Raw genomic sequence first — 18,883 nt, forward strand, 5'->3', positions numbered from 1 at the left:
TCATAATTTACAACCACAACAGGGACGTTAAAAGTGCATGACTAGACAGAAAGTGGCCACACTAACAACAGGGCTGCTCCCTGAACGTTGGAGGTTCAAAATCAAAAGTCAAAGACCCCTCAGTTGACAGAGAATCTTTCATATCAAGCAGCCATTTTCTTTTTGCCAGTCAGTGTACAGTGTATTCTGCAACTGCTCCTCATTGTCACGCTGCTTTTCAGTACAAGCAGCTGCGTACATGGAGGCAGCTGCCCAGAGGAGGATCGACTTTGCCTCATCAGGCTCCAAGATAATGTTATCCTATGCCGTCTGCTTAGAAATGGTGAATTTACAACACTCAGCAACTTCATACGATACAGACTCTGGCTTTTGCTCCCTATCTAGTATCGGCAAAAAAGGTTGTTGCACACTTCAGATCATTAGTCATTAGTGTAGTTAGTAGGGGTGTAAATCACCAGCTTCATCACAATACGATATTATATCGATTTGTTTGGATGACAATACAATGTTTGCCGATATCACAAAGTCTGTCACGATATGATTTTGATTCAATTCAATTCAGGAGCCTGCGATCGATATGACGTGATATCATATGCCCATCTAACACAATCATTTACATCAACTCACAAAAACAACTAGAATATGATTTGACCATTTTATTTCTGAGCTCTTTCAGGTATCAGGCATTTAAATGAAAAACAGTATTCTTCTGTAACAAAAAATAATAAAAATAGACCTGTTCACTAAAGTCTCACATTTCTCATGTTTAAGTGAATTTCAAAATCAAGGTGTATCTTTAAGATGACGATATGCATCGATGTAATCAGATCATTAATCAATGAATCGATGTATCGATGTGGATCGATGTATCGTTACACCCCTAGTAGTTAGCTTGGCTAATGCATTATGTGAATGTCACTGTTGCTCCAAACATCAAGCTGAACCTTGTTCAAACTTTGAAAATAAAACCAAAAGAAAAAAACCCAAAAATGAATAGTCAAGTTTTGGTATTGAACAGACGAATCTGATCAACTGACATAATTCTGAGTGGAGTAAAGCTTTACTAACAATAGCTGGTTTACTACTGGTGTGTGATAGACATTACAAAAACAGGATGAGTGTCAGCAACATTGCAATTAGTCAGCACCCTGCAGAAAATCTCATGTGGAGGAGTGAACGAATAGTCTGACATTGCAGGATTACACCAGTCTAGATATCAGCCAGTCCATGTTGAGTTGGTTATTCCTGACCTACAGCTACAGCTTTTTGCTGTTAATGAATCAATCTTTTATCTTAAAGGTCTCATCAACCCAGAAGTCTTCCCAGGTCACCGAGCCTTAATAAGATGCTAACCCTAAAGTTATTTCATTAGACTGAGTTTCAGAAGACGGGTTTAGTCTGATGCTGTTTCAGGGCCTTCTCGCTCTGACAAGAATAATATTTTGTGGGGCACACTTGTTATATACACAAACACTGCTGTGGACCACAATTACTGCAGCAAACTGACTCTCTATTTGCGTAAGCGTTGCAATGGATTTGAGACCCCGGTGTAAGTTACTTGTCATGCATCATGTTGGGCTCTGTCTGCCAAGTCAAATTTTATAAGTCATAAAAAAGTGACAGCACAGCTCAGCAAACGGCATGAGAAACTCTTATTTATGCGGAACAGTGGATTAGAGCTGATTGATAATTGTTTATGCCCTTGGCAGTGGTGAATATGTGTATTTCAGGAAAATTCACCAAAGCCAGGGCTACAAAGAGAAGGAGCAGTGCTAGCTAGCGTGCAGAAGTGGGTGGTAAGTTTAGAGACGCATATGATACAGGCTGTTTCGTAAACACACTGTGCTACCTCCTCCCATTCTCTGCTCTGCAGAGACATCAAGCATGGGCTGAAGTGTGATCGCACTGACACACAGAAGTCTCAGTTAGATGAAACACAGCAACATGCCACTCGTCTTTTCTATCAGAGAGAATATTGGTTAACGCCAATCAAAGGAAACAAGTATCTAATATTTCTTTTCTTTGTCTTTTGGTTAACGGGTGTTTCAGAGAGTCTATGAATATTTTAGCTTAAATTAATTTCTCATTTGCAATTTTTTAAGTCTTTGAAGTAAAGCAACATGCTTAAAGCTGCAGTATCTGATGATTTTCCACTTTTTTCTTAATAAACATAATAGCATCATTTGAGTGTAGTGACAGGCTTGTGAAACGGCAGATACAGCTGTTTGCAGTTTACTACTCATGTACTCAGAGAGGCAAGCTTATTAGAAAAACTGACATCAAAGAATGTTTTTGGATGTGTCATGAAGCAAAGAATTAGCTCTGTAAAAGGTGTTTCATATTTGAATTCATTTATCATTTGGGATTATGTTAAGTTATTCTTGTGTTCTTCCTGTGTTCGTTTAAGATCCTCACAGCTAACAAGAAGAGGTAAAATGTGTCTCAAAAAGTGAGTTCACGGAAGCTGTGCAAAGTCATGTACAAACTGTATCATTTGATTCACTATCATCCCTGAATAATATCATCCTGTAGTTGGCATCAGTAATAAATAATTTCATCTTCATCAACAAGTTGTATTAGTTTAACTAGACTAGGACAAGCTTCAGCCAAAAGTAAAACATGTACCCTCTATGATAAATTACTTTCAAGTTCCTGTTGTTCATCTATAGAAGTGAATATAGACTGCATGATGCATATTTCTCAAATACAAACAACAAACAGAGAATGTCCATGAACATGTCCCTATCCATGTTATTCTGCTCTGATAGACCCTGCATTGCAACAATACACTGCAGCCTCAAAGCCACTTCACACTTCATGGATGTGTCTGCCCTCATTGTATGTCTTTGCTTTTTCATTTCTATGTATGCCTGCCGACAGAACAGCAAACTGAGGGTTTTGCTGTTTGCACACAGGGAATGTTTTTCAGTGTACGGTGGATGATTCATTATGATTCTGTTTGCATAATAGCATATCCACATCACCAATTCTGGCTTCTTTATCGCCTCTCTGCTGTTTCAGAGAGCAGGTTAAATGGTGAGTCATTTTTGTGACAGTGGATGTAGAACACATCAAATAAGAGGCTAAAAGGGTGATCAAAGCGGAATTTCAAACTCTCACCCTCACTACTGTAACACTAGATTTAGACGTTTAAAATGTACGTGGAAAGCTGCTAAACAAAAGTGCATTTGTCCATCTTTGTTTTCTGTTACAAAGCAAGAAAAGTGTAGTTGAAATATTCCCACAAGTATAAAACACATCAATGCATGTAATACACGAGCTGCTTTATAAATACTGTTGGAGTGATGCTGTGGCACCCCTCTCTGTCTGCACAATGTTGAACACAGCCTAATATCAGTTATTGAAAAATGACAACTTCCAGTGGTGAAGTAACCGTATCTGCTTTTCTATCAATAGCATGGTCTCAGACCAACCTCAAAGGTCACAAGTTGACTCCAAACGTCTCGGTGACAGTAGGCTTTAGTCGCAGCTTTAGACTAGGCCTCCAGGAAACTGTATACTGAGCCCCACCGCTGATCAATGCCTTTTCAGTGTGCCCCCACCCAGCACAGAAACCACATGTGGGCGTCCAACTGCCTGCCCTCAATCCATATCTCTCTGTTTATGTATTTACAGCAAATGAAACATTCAGACAGAAAGACGGCTGACATCGATTGGCTTGTGGGTACACTATTTTGAGTGACATTTCATAAATGGAGCCGCCTCGTGAAATAGTAATGAGCCGATGGCGATTAGCATTCAACTTTAATACGGCATGATTGATTAGATATTCAAATTTCACTTGGCCAAGGTTAAATATTGAAGACAAGCATATGAAAATCCCACAAACAAAGCATAAACTATTGGAGGTTTTGCCTTTTACGCTGTTTATTGGTCAATGAAAACCATGCCATAAACTGACTCCAGCCTCCCTGCTGATACATCATTGTAAAAGGAAATGTGTAGTGATGAACTGAGGCCGTTTTCTTTGCAAGCTACCATGTCTGTTTGGTACTTGAGGTGGGAGACGCACACAACCTTGTTGCTTATTGGAGTTAGTCTTCCTTTCTGAGTTCTACAAATACCTTTGTAGAATAAGGAATATTTACTTTTCTACAGAAAGCAGGATTATGTGCACTGATGGGTTCTTAAATCATATCATATCTGTGTTCATAATGCCTTGCCTAGGGTGCACATGTTGCTTTAAAAAACCAAGGACACGATGTAGGTAGTACACACTTAGTATTCCAGCCCTGCATGCAGAGAGAGATTGCACCTGTACAAGCTGTTAGGTGATGTCTGTGTCACTTGGATGACCAGTATCTGTAGCCAAGCATTTCCTTGAGGTATGGAATTGGTTGTCTCGCGAAAATCTGATTAGTCACCGCTGACAATGCAGAGACAAGGAAATTACTTTCTTGTGCATATCATTAAAGAAAAATCAATATGACAAATGTGGTGGGGGCCCAGACTATTTATTGTGGCTGAACTAAGGGCAAGGCGGGCTCTCTTTGCATGGGCCTGTTATTCCACTTAATTTGTTCTCAAGACAAAAAAAAAGCACACACAAAATGGTTCAGAGAGGGCTCCAGTTGCATCTTGCCCCCCCCCCCTTATCATATGACTGTAAACGCCACCAACTTATTCCAACCTGTGACTTAATTACCTCAAAATAAATTGGCTCATGAGGAAATGCAAGTGGTACTTCAAGGTGAGACCTCCTCACACTTGTCTCCTTAATGCTCTCATTATCTGCGGGGATTTGAATTCAAGGCTCGCGCCACACCGTTGCAAGACAAGCCTAACAAGAAATTGAACTAACCACTCACCTCTGCTTTTGTGGTGCTTCAAAAAAATCTACAGGTCAAGTAACTGAGTACCCTTCTCTTTTGCAAGTGAGACGTGTTTGTGAATGAGGGCACATCAAGACTAAGGCCATCAAAGAGGTATAATCACAAGGAGGTGTTGATAAGTTGATGTCAAGAACTCTTTAAAATAACTGTGTGTTTAAATACTGCAGCACATTATGTTGATCATAAACTCTATTTTTATCATACTGCCATTTTCAGCCTGTCACAGATGCTGGACAGAGCTTACTTAAACGCACTTTTACTTTTTTGATATTAAACTAAAAAAAAAAACTAAAAAAAAAAGCATATCATCTATTTTATATCTGATGTAAGGTTGTGTAACTGTACATACAACTGGCTTTAGCCCTATTCGGACGGGATTAGTTTAACGTGGAGACATGGGGTAAAGTAATTATTACCAGGGATTTTAGTCCCGTCCGAATGCGCCATGTTTGTAATCATTACGGATAATGTCAGTAAAAATTACAGCAACTTTTACCTTCTGTAAAACGGTCCAGAGAAAAAAACATGCCAGGGCACAAACCAAGTTACCACTCCCATCTCTCATAGAATTATGGAGATTTCTTGTCCCATGCGAATCGGACATTTATATTACAGACATCCTGTGGTAAACTGACATTAGTCCACATCCCCTATGTAAACCTAATCCCATCCGAATAGTACTTTAGATTTGGGGATGTTTTGGTTTATGTGCTGGTAATTTACATTTTGGTTTTGTGTGACAAGCAACATAGAAAACATGGGACATAACCTATTGACAGAAGATGATCTTAAAATAGCTGGTGAGTGGGATCCACATTGCTGAAATGTACATGATACTCCATATGTCCTGCCGCAACATTTTCCATCCAAGCCGTGTCTGCTCAGTATTAACCATTCTCCCAATAAGCATGGATGGTCTTGAAATAGAGCTGGTGAGTAGGATTTAATATCCTGAAATCCACATTATGAAATTCTCCATATGCCCTCCCACAACATCTTGTGACTGCACTTTCTCTCTCCCTGTTTAAGGTGAATTCAGGCTGGCTCCATCCCTGTGCACAGGATCACTGAAAATAAATAGTCTGATGCATATGGTGTGTGAAACAAACACTCTGATCCCTTCACTCGGAAGCATCAATGCCATGCTGCAGCCCAGACAGCCATCCTGCATGCTTCCTGAACAGGCTGGTCTATAGTCCCTCTGCACCCAGTGGGCTACAGGCACATAGGCCGCAAAGCTACGTCATTCAGCTGACCTGCTGCTGTCTCCTTCTTTAACCATGTTTATATCCACATTTCTGGGCTCTAGTAATTTGTCTGCTTTATATTTTTCTGCATTATAATATGAGATGGACTTGCCACTTGCACTTATCACAATGACAGCAGTTACATTAAATTTTTTATATACACATTAGCACCATCATACAGATCTGTTAAGGGTTCTTCTCATTTATTCTAACCTGATTTTTTTCACAGTGTCACACACATTGTCAGTGCCACCCTGCCATTGTTGTTGAAACTGGAAGTGAGACTGTAAACTGTGATCAGCTTCCAATAACATATTTTCACTATGCATTGCCTAAGTGACAAAGCATGTGGCACCAGCGTGATAAAGATAAATCCATATTTTACCAGCTGTGACAAAGTCGCCACAACTGGTATTGTTATCATCATCTGAGTCTGTTTGTGTTTGTGTGTATGTGTCACTATGCCAAAATGTGGTCCTGGAAACACAAATTGTAGTGGGAAATACCACCGGGAGGGGGGGGTTTGAGTACTTTCCCAGGACAGATTTTGTGTACCTGAGATCAAAATAAAGGTCACGTTAGAAGATGGGTGTGATCCAAGCAAGGGGGCCGGAAGTAGGGGGGTAAGAAGTAGTAAAGGTGTCACTAGCTCCTCCCCATTTTATGCCGTGGTCCACATTCATATTAGTTGTGGATTGCTGGAGTGATCCCATCACAAAATGGTTTCCAGTATTACTTGTGTTGTGTTTTGCTTTTAGGAGTAGACACATGAAATAGGTTGATTGATATTTCAGTCAGTATTTTGATTTCTGATTTGATTTGGTTTTTTATTTGGAATTTTATTAAAGCACAATGACTCACAGGAGTATTATGACATGAAAAATCCCAGAGGATAGCATTTAAAAGCATTACAAAAACACTTATATCCAAAGTGGTCCTTGGTGGTGATAGCAATGTTTTTAGTGTGTGTTGAATAATGCTTTTTGGGTGTTTTTATTGGTGCCTACAATGTGACAGCTTTTATTTTCAGAGCAGTGGAAAATCAAGCTATAAATAGAAAACAGCTGTATGATTTCCATCATTCTTCGTTAATTCCATTCTCTGGGAGAGGCTATAAAATACAGGCAGACGTACTATACATCATCTTGTAAGATTAAGATGATATCATAGACAAGGCAGGGAAACTGTCAGAAAGACAACTGACTATAATAGAGAGCTTGTTCTTGGAAAAGGGAAAGAGTTCATCCTAAAGATTAATTGGTTTGAGAGAAAGGCACCATGTTTCTGAGTTCAAGGTATGACATTTAGAGCCAACAAGGGAGTGAACTTCATTATTAAGATTTATGAAAATGATTCAGGTAGAAAATTCCATTCACCCTTCCTATTATTAATTCCATCTTAAAAAGCAAATTGAATTAAGTGGTGCATTATTCTCTCTAATTATGATGTCCATATTAGTTCTTTTAAAAAAGTGACTGATGCTGAATAAAAGAGATGCAGAACACAAAGCACTCTAACCTGACCAAATGGAAAATGAATCAGCTTTGTACTGGTAACTCTTTGTTGTTCAGGTAATACCACTTAATTGAAGAAGGAAGCTCAGACTATAGAGGTGTCTCTCTCAGCATAGTCTTGTTTGTTTCTGTAAAGCCAGCTCTGGCCATTAGTACACAGGGGAGATGAGGAGTTATTGAACCATTATTGACTGCACACTGGGAAAGTCTAGTGATTTATATATATTGTCCTTTTCCAAAGTAAGCAACCAATAAGTATCAGAATGGCTGAATTCTATACTTTTGTGTTTGCAATTATGACAGTTTATCATTTCCTTACTTTTGGAGATCACATCCAGCAGTGAGCCCAAGAGGAGAATCATAAACAACAGAATCAAAAAGCTGCAATCTTCCTACTTTGTCTTGTATCTCATGCTCTACTAGCAGGTCCACAAGTACACATATGTCCACGTATGAGCATGCAAGTGATGCAATGCACATTCAAACCAAATACAGAGGCGGTACTACAAATGTGTAGCGCATACAAGCTGTATAACATTAACGTAGAATTTATCGACAGTTGGTGGTGCTGACTCGCCAAGAAATGCAGCAATGCACCAGTAAAATGAAAGAAAGATGACTTCTCACCATGAATATCCTCCTGAGACCAAAGCTTTTGTTTGGTATGCATTTTTAATTTCTCCTAGATTTTTGGGATCAGTAGGATCTGGTAAGTATAAAAAAATGATTACTGTCTTTGAACAGGAAGTAGTTTTTGATGTCCTCATATGGGGACATTAGGTTTATTTTTTAATAAACTATAAAACATTTAACTTAAATGCTTGAACACTGTTCATTTTCTAACTCTGTATAAATTTTCCTTGCTCCATACTCCAAGCTAGGAATGTCCTTTTTGGCTGTAGGAACAGTTTGCCACATCTGATTGGCCTGTGTGCAATGCTGCAATAATAATGTCCCAGTGTCCTCAAACAATCCTAATTAACAGCATCTTAGCTCGTTACTGTTGCTAAAATTAGACATCAAACTAGAAACATTATTAAGCATAAATAAACAAGTTTCAACCACAACAGGTGGGTTTAGTACCTTGTCCACTTTTGTGTCAGGATCGGCTGCGGACTGTCTTGGCAGAGATGGCTGCCATCTTGTTTTTACATGGATTAGTGTATTAGGCTTTTGTGACACAAACAAAGTGTCCCTGAACGAAGATAACCGGTCTTAGTTAAGCACAATGGAGTATAAGGTGGGGCAAACCCAAAATGTGATGTCCTTGTGTCCTTGGAGGATTTAAACAATGTAATAGTAAGAATATTATAAAAATTACCTTTTAAAATTTCTGATGAGGAGGGGAATGCATTCACTTATTATGACTTACAGATACACAAATGGGATTCTTAGTAAGCATAACTGTGTTTACGAGAAACCTCCACATGGTTACTTTAAATGTTTGTTAGCACATTCATGTTTTAGCATGTTCCCCGTTACACATTCAAGTCCTCCCCTTGTTAGTGTAAATGGAAACTCTAGTACAAACATTGTCAGTGGCATCAACATGTAAGCTGGACAGAAGAAAGATACACAGCATTATTTTTGTTTCTTCAATCTCTGACTGAAAAATGGCCGATTATGATGGCTGAGAATGCTGCTGGGGAGCATCATGGACTACTGTCCACTGTAGAAACACGAGAGAAAAACAGAATTTTAATAATCAGCAGGGGAACTGCAGCCAACATGACTGCTTTCAGTAAAAAAAAAAAAAAAAAAAAAAAATATTTTGGATAGATGTAACGTTTAAGATGCATCTAATATTCACTAAATGCTCCTGTAAATGTTCTTGTATCATAAACTGCATCTGTTTGACCTTCATCAGCCATACAGCAAGCAGCATCTGTCTTATTCTAACACACTGTACAGTTTAGGACTGATGGTTATGGCAATTAAAAACCAGGTAACACTATTTCCTGGAGATGGAGTGTGAATGATAATGTTTCAGAATGTCAAAACCCCAAGCCAGCATTATTTTCTGTCAGACCCTATTCAGTGGAGGAAGCCAAAATTAACTTAGATTCATTTTGGGCCATATTTGCCTTAATTTGCCATCTGTGCTTGTTTAGAAGGGGGTATCTGGACTCAGATGAGAGTGTCTACAAATCTTCCTCAAAGTCCTGCTTTCAAAGTCCTGGAAGGCCCAGAGAGGACTGACATGTGGGAGGTTTGATGTGCAAGCAATTTCCATTCTCACAAAAGCCAGCAGACATTCTCTTGTGCGTTGCTTTCCCTCTCTGTCTCAACTGTTGTTTAATTTGACAGTTAATATGTACGTAATCACTGATTATTAACAGGTTTTTCACCCACATTTTCTCCAGCAACATTTCCACGCATCATTTAGCAATGACATATAATCAGCAGCTAAAAGCGGACTTCTTAAAGTGAGCCACAGTAGAAAATCTCTTTTAACCATATTAACACATTTACCTCCAACACACAGACACACCAGCACACAAACAGGAAGCACTGACAAAAGGTCTGTGCTGAGAAATTGACTGGTTTCTATTATCGAGTTTCAAGGTGAGCACTGTCGTGGAGACATCGGGTTTCTTATTACTTGGCTTAACAGGCTCCCTTATTAAGGATTCTGGTTGGACGCATCTTCTCGGAGAATCCTAATTAGTGTGACTTTAACAAAAGACAGAGGATTGTGCCATCTGCCTCACATAACGAGGATTCCTCACTAATTAAAAACACCTAGGAGAGCAGTTAGGAAGTAATACCTGGTTAGGTTTGTAAGGTTAGGGAGATCTAATGAACATGAAAATGAGTAATACTGCTATAACTTCCTCCTTTCGAATGACAGCGTTCTCTTCGGGGAAACACGTATGTGCATGACAAAAACATTTTTCCTCCTCCTTTTAGGTTGTTTGACACCTGAAATAGATGACAGAATAATGCCTGTAGCCTGAGAGTTACATCCATAAATTTAATTTCAAATACTGATACAGTACATTCAGTTTTATATAGTTAAATATTTAGAAGTACTGCACCGATGTTTCAGGTCTTTGGCCAATATTTGGGCAGAGGAATGACACATAAATTATAATTTGCTGGTTGAGAGAAACGAACACAAAGGTTGGAATAGTTCTTAAATGAAAAATATATACAGTGGTTTGGGATTCTGGATGCTGTTTTAGAGCTTTAGAAAATGCCGTTCAATGTGGTATAACCACAGACTGTAGACTCCCGTTTTAAAGCCTCAAGTTTGGCATTTCAGCTGTCGCCATTTTAGTTTTTTGGGCCAGAGGTAACCAGTCATACACTGTAGCAACACCTAGCAGACAGCCTATCACTCAATCGGCCCGCCCTTAAATATGTGTAACTTTAAGCCTTAATAAAATGCAAACAGGTGAGTTATATAAAAATTTGCCCCGTCTACAACTGTCATGAATGTTGAAGTTAGCTATAGAGAGACAAACCATTTTTTGGACCAGACTGTAAACATGTTTATGTGTGCTGTAAAGTTAGGCATTTTAAAATAGGTGTGTATGGCGTGGGCTGGGCGATATAACGACTATGTACTATATATCGATATATTTTCAAGCAAGATATAAATTTAGACAACACAGTTTATATTGATATAGGGTCAAGTTGCGTTACATAACGCATACCAGTGTGCATCTCTCCTCCCTCACACTCTCCACACAGCTCTGTCCCACCCAAGTTCTCCAGCAACACATTTTGAAGCTGTAACCCTAGGTGCCTCCCCCCAGAAAGGGGGGCCTCCACAAAAATAGCATTTTAAGTCTTTTGCGTTATTTATCCTGGCTTCATACGAGTAGAGGAAATCACTGCTAATTGCAAGGCTAATTTATACAATGTAAAATGCCATAGGCTTGTGCTAATAACGTTAGCATGTTATATCTGTTTGGAAAACGTGTTTAGTGTAAGACAGTTGTTTTGTCCATGAACCCTGTGAGTTGTAATGGAGCTGAATTTTGTAGCATTACCTTTGTTAAATGTTTGTTAAATGGCTTCATGTGAGTGGAGGAGAAGTTCACTAGCTGCTAGGCTAATTCATATAACGTAAAATGCCATAGTCTTGAGCTAAAAATGGTAGCATGTTGTGTTTGTGGGGAAAATGTGTCCAGACAAAGAAAAGTGTTTGTCTGTGAATGTTGCGAATTATAGTGAAGCAGATTTATGTACTTGTGTTTGAAACTGTCGCTATTAAGCCACGTTTAACGTGTGTTTAATGTGTGTTTCATGTGTGTTTTGGGTGTGTTTTGAATAAACTAAACTTAACAGTACTGCACAGAAACCCTGTCTTTGCATTCTGTTTTTATCACAGTCTGTTTTTATAAGACTGCTTGTGACATCTCAAATGTGGTTTTGACTTGCAGCTGAAAACAAGTTAAAACCGAGATATATATTGTGTATCGACAGTCAGCCTGTAAATACCGAGATATGAATTTGTGTCCATATCACCCAGCTCTACTATGCAGATTGACTCGCTTTCAGTGCCAGCCTCATGTGGCCATTAGAGGAACTGCAGTTTTTGGCACTTCCATGTTGGCATCATTATTTTTTAGCCCTGGAAGCTGCTGCTTGAGTATAACTGCATCTTCCAGTACCATACAACTAAAAGGGAGCTGAGAAAATCAACTACTTTCATATCTTTGCATATCACTAAAGTACATTTACTTTTTACATTTTAAAGTGGTGAAACATCACCTTTATAACTATTTGTAACCATCTAAATAATGATGGCACATTGCGGTGAGGGTGTATGTATAAAGGTCTTATTACACAGCAAAATGGCCCAGAGAATGATTCTACTAAGTGTGGAGCAAAGCGAATTTCTGCAAGTCCTTAATTGATAGTTGAGGCTAAAAACCGTTCCACTTGAAAAGATAAATTGTTCGAAATGAATTTGTCACAGAGTGTTTAGTCCTCTGTGCATGTCAAGATAAGGGAAAAAAGAGGGTCAGTAACTGTTGGGCCACAACGCCGTCCAATTTCACGCCAATTCTACCTATGTCTAATAGGATGAAAGAAAGGGAAATAAATCTGACCATTAAGTATTTTGTTGATAATTAAGGTACACGTGAGCATGTGCTGCCCTGTGCTGTTGTAAGTGCAATAACTATAAACTATAACTAACGATTTACATATTGCTATAACTATTAAAATATTATAACAGCTGTCACGTTCAAAGGCACTTTTCTTTGAGCTATCTTTTATACCGGCTCAAAGCTACATGTCCAGCACACACACACGCACACACACACACACACACGCACACACACACACAGAGACAAATATATCATCTCTACCATACACTGCAAATGCCCTCCAGACACAGGTTTCATTTGAGCACATTCATTACCTTTTAATTGCCTCTAAATTGCAATGTGACCCATCACATCAATAACACTATCTTTGTAACAGGAGAAATGAACCTCAGCGGGGTTACACTCTGCATGCATGTGTGTCTGTGTTTGTGTGTGAATGCATGCATGTAAATAATTGTATGCATAATGTTTGTGTGTGGGATCTGTGTTTTCACATGGGGCAGTTTAATTTGTGAAGAGGACGAGGTATGTTCGGGGTACAAACAGCAGCTGACGCTTTGTGCCCTCAGCTGGAGTAGTCAGCTAGTTTTTAAAGGAGCGGATATTACCGCGATGAAGGTGAATCAAAATGTGTTTCAATTTAATCCCTTCTGATTACACACCGTTGTGCCCTACCTAAGCTTGCCAGCAATGCTGATCTTAGACATTCTCCCTGACCTTCAGTCTGAACAGAGGTGGCATCCTGCTGGCTGAAACCCTTATACAAGAAGATTTGATTAAAACAGCATTACCAATCACCAGGACTCTACCGATATTATATTCGACATATTCTTACCAGAATGCCAGAAAATATAATATGTTGAACCCAGAGAACTTCTGCAGAGTTAGTACCCGAGTAGATTCATACTCCTGGAAATAAACAAACAGCTCTCTCTGGGTGGTGAAGGGAGCTGTGCAGCAAGATGTTAATTCCACATAAGCAGGTCTCTGATATACAAGTTAACCTGTATGTGAACTCTTTAGGTGCAAAACAGCGAGGATTCTTCAGATGGCTAAGACTTCAAATGTAAGCTTGTTGATGTTGGACAGGGTGTTATGGACTTCTCCTACAAACACTACAAATATTACAGATGGAACAACTGCTACCACTGATACAACTCCTGCTAATACTGGTGGGACTAGGCTGGTTGTACGACCATTAAAACCACTTTCCTGCTACTACCAACCCTTCATACACTGCTGATAATGCTGTGATTGTATTGTTTGTTGCATGTACTGAAGAAAGGTTGGCATGCCACAGAAGGAAATGCACAGCTGTAAATAATAAATAAATGTCTAAATCTCATAGCAGTGCACATGCTTGCTCGCTGTCACAATGTCATGACTTATTACAACATTTAGAACAGAGAAAGGAGCGGTTGTCAATGTTACTACTAACACCCATGTTTTTCCATCTAAAAGAAGTCAAAATGTTTGCAGTGAAAACGAATTTCCTGAATCAATTTGATTTTGATCCACAAGGTCCTGGTTCGATTCGATTTGGCATCGATTAGGGATGTTCCTGGCGACTAATTTCCCTGTCGACTAAACAAAAATTTCAATTAAGACTAGTCAACTAGTCTAATAAAAGGAAAACACTAAAAACAGCCAAAATTTGGCACAATTTATTGTTAAGTATTTAAAATATTGTCCCAAAAATGTGTGCATTGTGTGTGCATTAAGAGCCCTTTGAAGCCTTTAATCACCGTGCAGTATGAATGTAAACCCTGCTCATTATCTGACATCAACTCACTTAAAGTTAACAAATAATATAACATCTCAAAAAAGATAAACTGCTGCTGAATTCATTTTCAAGATCAAAGTACTGCCAAACCGCGCTGGTTCTGCGAGAGGACATCTTTCCAATTTCCTACTGTGCTGTTTTAAAACTCCAGTCTACGCGAGCATTACCGCGGGGAGGGGGACTGCTGTCTGACGGCTCTATAGCACCCACTAGTGGCGGGCGGCTGCATGAATAAAACACTAATAGGTTTAACCGACTAATATTTCTGGTGCCAACTAGCAAGGGGGCTGACATTTAATCATTCAGACAACTACTAATTGCGCATTCCTATTATCGATTTTATTGGGAATATTTCAGTTACAATACTAATTTTTGCTTGAATGTGAAAGATATTCTCAGAGAATCAATACTGTAAATTTTACAGTTACTTTTTAAAAAGAATAAATTAAGAACAAGATGAAAAAACTGAATATCTTATTAATAAATGATGTTTCTGGAGCAGCATTAGTAATATTAAAACATCAAAGTAACAACATAAACTTAATTTCTCACTGGAAACAAATCTAAAATGTAATTCATAAGCTGTCATGTACGAAAAGACCCAAAATGTACACTGCATGGGGAATACTTGATTACTATAAGCAAATAAATTCAACAATATTTCTATCAGAATTACTCTTTCCAAAGGTACTGATCCATATAAGCAGTTGATCACTGTAAATGTTGTCACTACAAGTGGTTTCCACTGTACAAATGGTACTCAGTTGCTTTTATCCACCCACACAAACATGCCTTTCACATAAATCCACTATGGTTAATCAACTCAACTGCATCAATCAGACTGTGAAAAATGTGTTGCTGCATTTAAAGCTGCACGAAGCAACTTTGCATATTAGTTGCTATAAATGGTAGGAAGAAGCTGAAGAAGTTAGCCCAGAACACACATACCTTTACCACACCTGTTGATCTGTGACCAATGATGCAAAACATGCAGCGATATTAAGCCAGCTACGACTTTGCTGTTTAAGAGACACTTTGGATTTCCCTCTGAAGTTGTTATTCATCATTTCTTGTGGGAGGAGAAGCGTTGATACCCAACAGCAGAATGTAATTTGGGCAAGAGTGAATTCTTAGTGTTTCAATTACTGGGAATGGGACAATCCTCTCTGAGGCAATGTATTATAAATCACTCCTATCACAAAGGTAATTCTGATTATCTAAAAGCCTCATAGAATACAGTTGGTATTTACACCTGTAGAAATGGCCAACAGTTGCCTGAGCATACAGAGTGCAAAATAACACACTGCAGACATCTAATCTCTGGAGATAAGAGAATGACCTGCACCAGGAGCATGCTCAAGGTTACTGTCTACATGCACTTAACGCCTGTCTGGGATTTGTGGTATCATATTCAGACATTTGACATTGACAATAGAGCACCTCGAGAAACCTATAATAGGCAGGAAATGTCTTGCTGTATGGTGACTGTGCTCACCACTACGCCACTGTGCCAAGCTATATCTAAGTGTCCACAGTTAAATGCAAAATTCTCTTTACTGAAGAAAGCATTGATAACTCATGATCCAAAAAGCCACAGGAAACAAAAAACATATGTTCTTGAAGCATCCACTCAAATGTTGTAACTTCTATTGCTACAGCCAAACGTGAAACTAGGCTTACAATCCCTCAAGCACTCCCTCAATTCAAGCTCATGCTGTGTCCCACACCAGACATCCACTTTGAACTCGGGCCATGTTGTTCATTACAGCACTGCAGACCTGTGCTGTGAGCTGCATACCTGCATCGCCATTACCTTTGAGTATTGCTAGCCACAGAATTAATTAAAGTCTAATATAGCCTTGTCTGGAGAATGTGGCGGTCTGAGGGGTTGTTAACAGCAAATCAAGGCCAGAGCCCCTTCCTGGATCTGAGAAAATGACTCTTAACTGTAAGGTGCAATTAAGTGGGAGAGCTGTGTTACCTGGTATCGAGGGTCTGCGGGGAAATCTTCAGTTAAGCTACACTTTTCTTTGCCACTCAGTCTGTCAGCACTCATATCTCAGTGTTTGACACAGTGGTGACAGGCAATTGTTCAGGTTAGATTTTCTGAAGGATGGCTACCGTGTAGGGATGCTGATCCTATGATGTGATACTCCACAAACAGTAACTACTTTAACACTCTTCAAGCTCACGGTTTTCTTTTTTTTAATTTGTTTTGACTTTGCAACGTGCTGTGATGTTTCTGCGCTCAACTTCACTGACATCACCTGTCAATCATTGTGTCCAGTATTATGACATCCTTATCCTTGGACTTCCTGTTGTTCAAGATTTCCTGTGGCCCTGGTTCGGTACACAGGTCTTCTTCATTATTTACAAACAAAGAGATACCATCATTTCCTGGGAACAGCAGGATGCTTCCAGGGGAAGACCAACCAGACACTGAAGGAACGATTTGTATCCGTGAAAGCACAGGGGAAATTTGCGCTGTGCCTTTCATTCAATTTGCGTCCCCAACTGGCAGGTAATTACATAATGAAATAACAGATTTGAAACATTTACTATGGCTGCAATTTATGGAAGACCATTTCCGCCAGTGTGATGGGAAGACAAGATCCTGTAAGCCATTATTATGATACACTTTCTTGAGTCATGAGTTAGTATCTCAAAATGATAAACTTTCTCAAAATATCAATTTATATCTCAAATAAATAATAATAATAATAATAATACTATTATTTGGGATACTGACTCAACTTTTTGAAATACCTTGGCCCAATCCCCTTTCTACCCCTTAAATCTTCCACTTGGTATTAAGTGCCCTCGTTTGCGAGATAACCCTTGATGAGGGAAGTGAGAAATATTAGGGTGGAGATCTTTCCCAAAGAAATGAGACACCACTTGATGCAAATCGGCGTGGCCAACATGCAGGCATACGTCACGTGTAGTAGCGATGCAAGATACCAGTAGTCATTCAGGTTTGAAAATGCCAGCTCCACACTTGTGTTGTGACATGTGCTATGTTTATTCTTCTCCATCTGATGAATCAACGGAGAAGTTGTTCGGGTAAGTCAATTTGTACAGAGATGCCTCTCCTCATAAGGAACAAATTTGCCTCAAGAACCCATAACTCCCGGTTATATAGATTTTCCGCCATTTTGAATTTTTTGAAAAACACTTAAAATCGATCTCTTCCTAGGAAGTTTGACCGATGTGCATGAAACTGGGTGAACATAATCTAGGGACCAATATCTAAAGTTCCCTCTTGGCAAAAGTTGGAAAACTTACTAAAACTGAGCTTCTATAAGGCAATGAATATTGCGGAAGGCGTGGCTCATCACATAAAGGTGTATAACATCTCAAGGGTTTCACCGATCACCACGCAACTTTGTAGGCATATGACCACACATAATCTGAAGGGACCCCTCCATTATTGACCCCATCAAACAAAACGGGAGCGCTAGAGAGCTAATTTCTTATCTAGGCCTAACCACAATATCGATTTTTACTAAACTTGGTAGATATGTAGAACAGGACGCCTCAAGGTGACTGGAGATATTTAACTCTAATTGGCAACTGGGTGGTGCTATAACAACAGAAAAATGCTTAAAAATGGCTAAAATGCGACCGATCACTGTGGCTCCCCCTGTGGCCCAATGTTGGTGCTTCTTTTCTAATTTTTGGTATGACTAAGTCATGGTATGGTATGCTGTACATAATCACGGAAACTGTCAGTGTGTCATTTTGTCTGTCCCACGTTTTTCTACTCACTGACATGGTCAATCTATGTGAAACTGCACATAGGCATTGAGGATTGGCATAGGTAGAAGGTGACAAAGCTAGCAATGGGTATGGACTAGTTTTTATTATTTTGAGATATGAACTCATCATTTCAAGATATTAAGTCACTTTTTGAGAATGTTTCTCATCATAATGACAGAACAGAACCTTTTTTTCCCATCACACTGGCAGAAATGTGCTTCCATAGCAGTTCAATTCTGTCTTCAATAAAAAATTTGGGGAATATTTTTTAAAGTTTGAATAACAGTCTCCTTGTGTGAAGAGTTTGTGTAAAAATGAGTAATGCAGTAGAACTTATTAAAGGAAATGTAAGCCAGATGGGATCACATAATAAGATGCACAAAACAAAGTACAGTCCAGCAAAAGCTCAGAGTGGAGCAGGTGGGGGACATTGCATGGCAGTGTTACAGCTGATTTGTCCCTGGTTTGCTAAAGTAACTGTAGCCAAGTAAACACTTGAAATGTTTTATCCAAAGGTAAAATCAAAAGATAAAATCACCAGAGCAGCTTGCTGAGGGTAGGGTTCGACTTTAATGAGCACAACACTGCAGCCCTCCAGGCTCAGATATTTGGACACTTTTTCTTTCCTAAACATATAAAAGTTATTCTACAGTTATTGAGCCAG

Source organism: Epinephelus lanceolatus, chromosome 20 (assembly GCF_041903045.1).
Source record: "Epinephelus lanceolatus isolate andai-2023 chromosome 20, ASM4190304v1, whole genome shotgun sequence".
Classification (NCBI taxonomy): Eukaryota; Metazoa; Chordata; class Actinopteri; order Perciformes; family Serranidae; genus Epinephelus; species Epinephelus lanceolatus.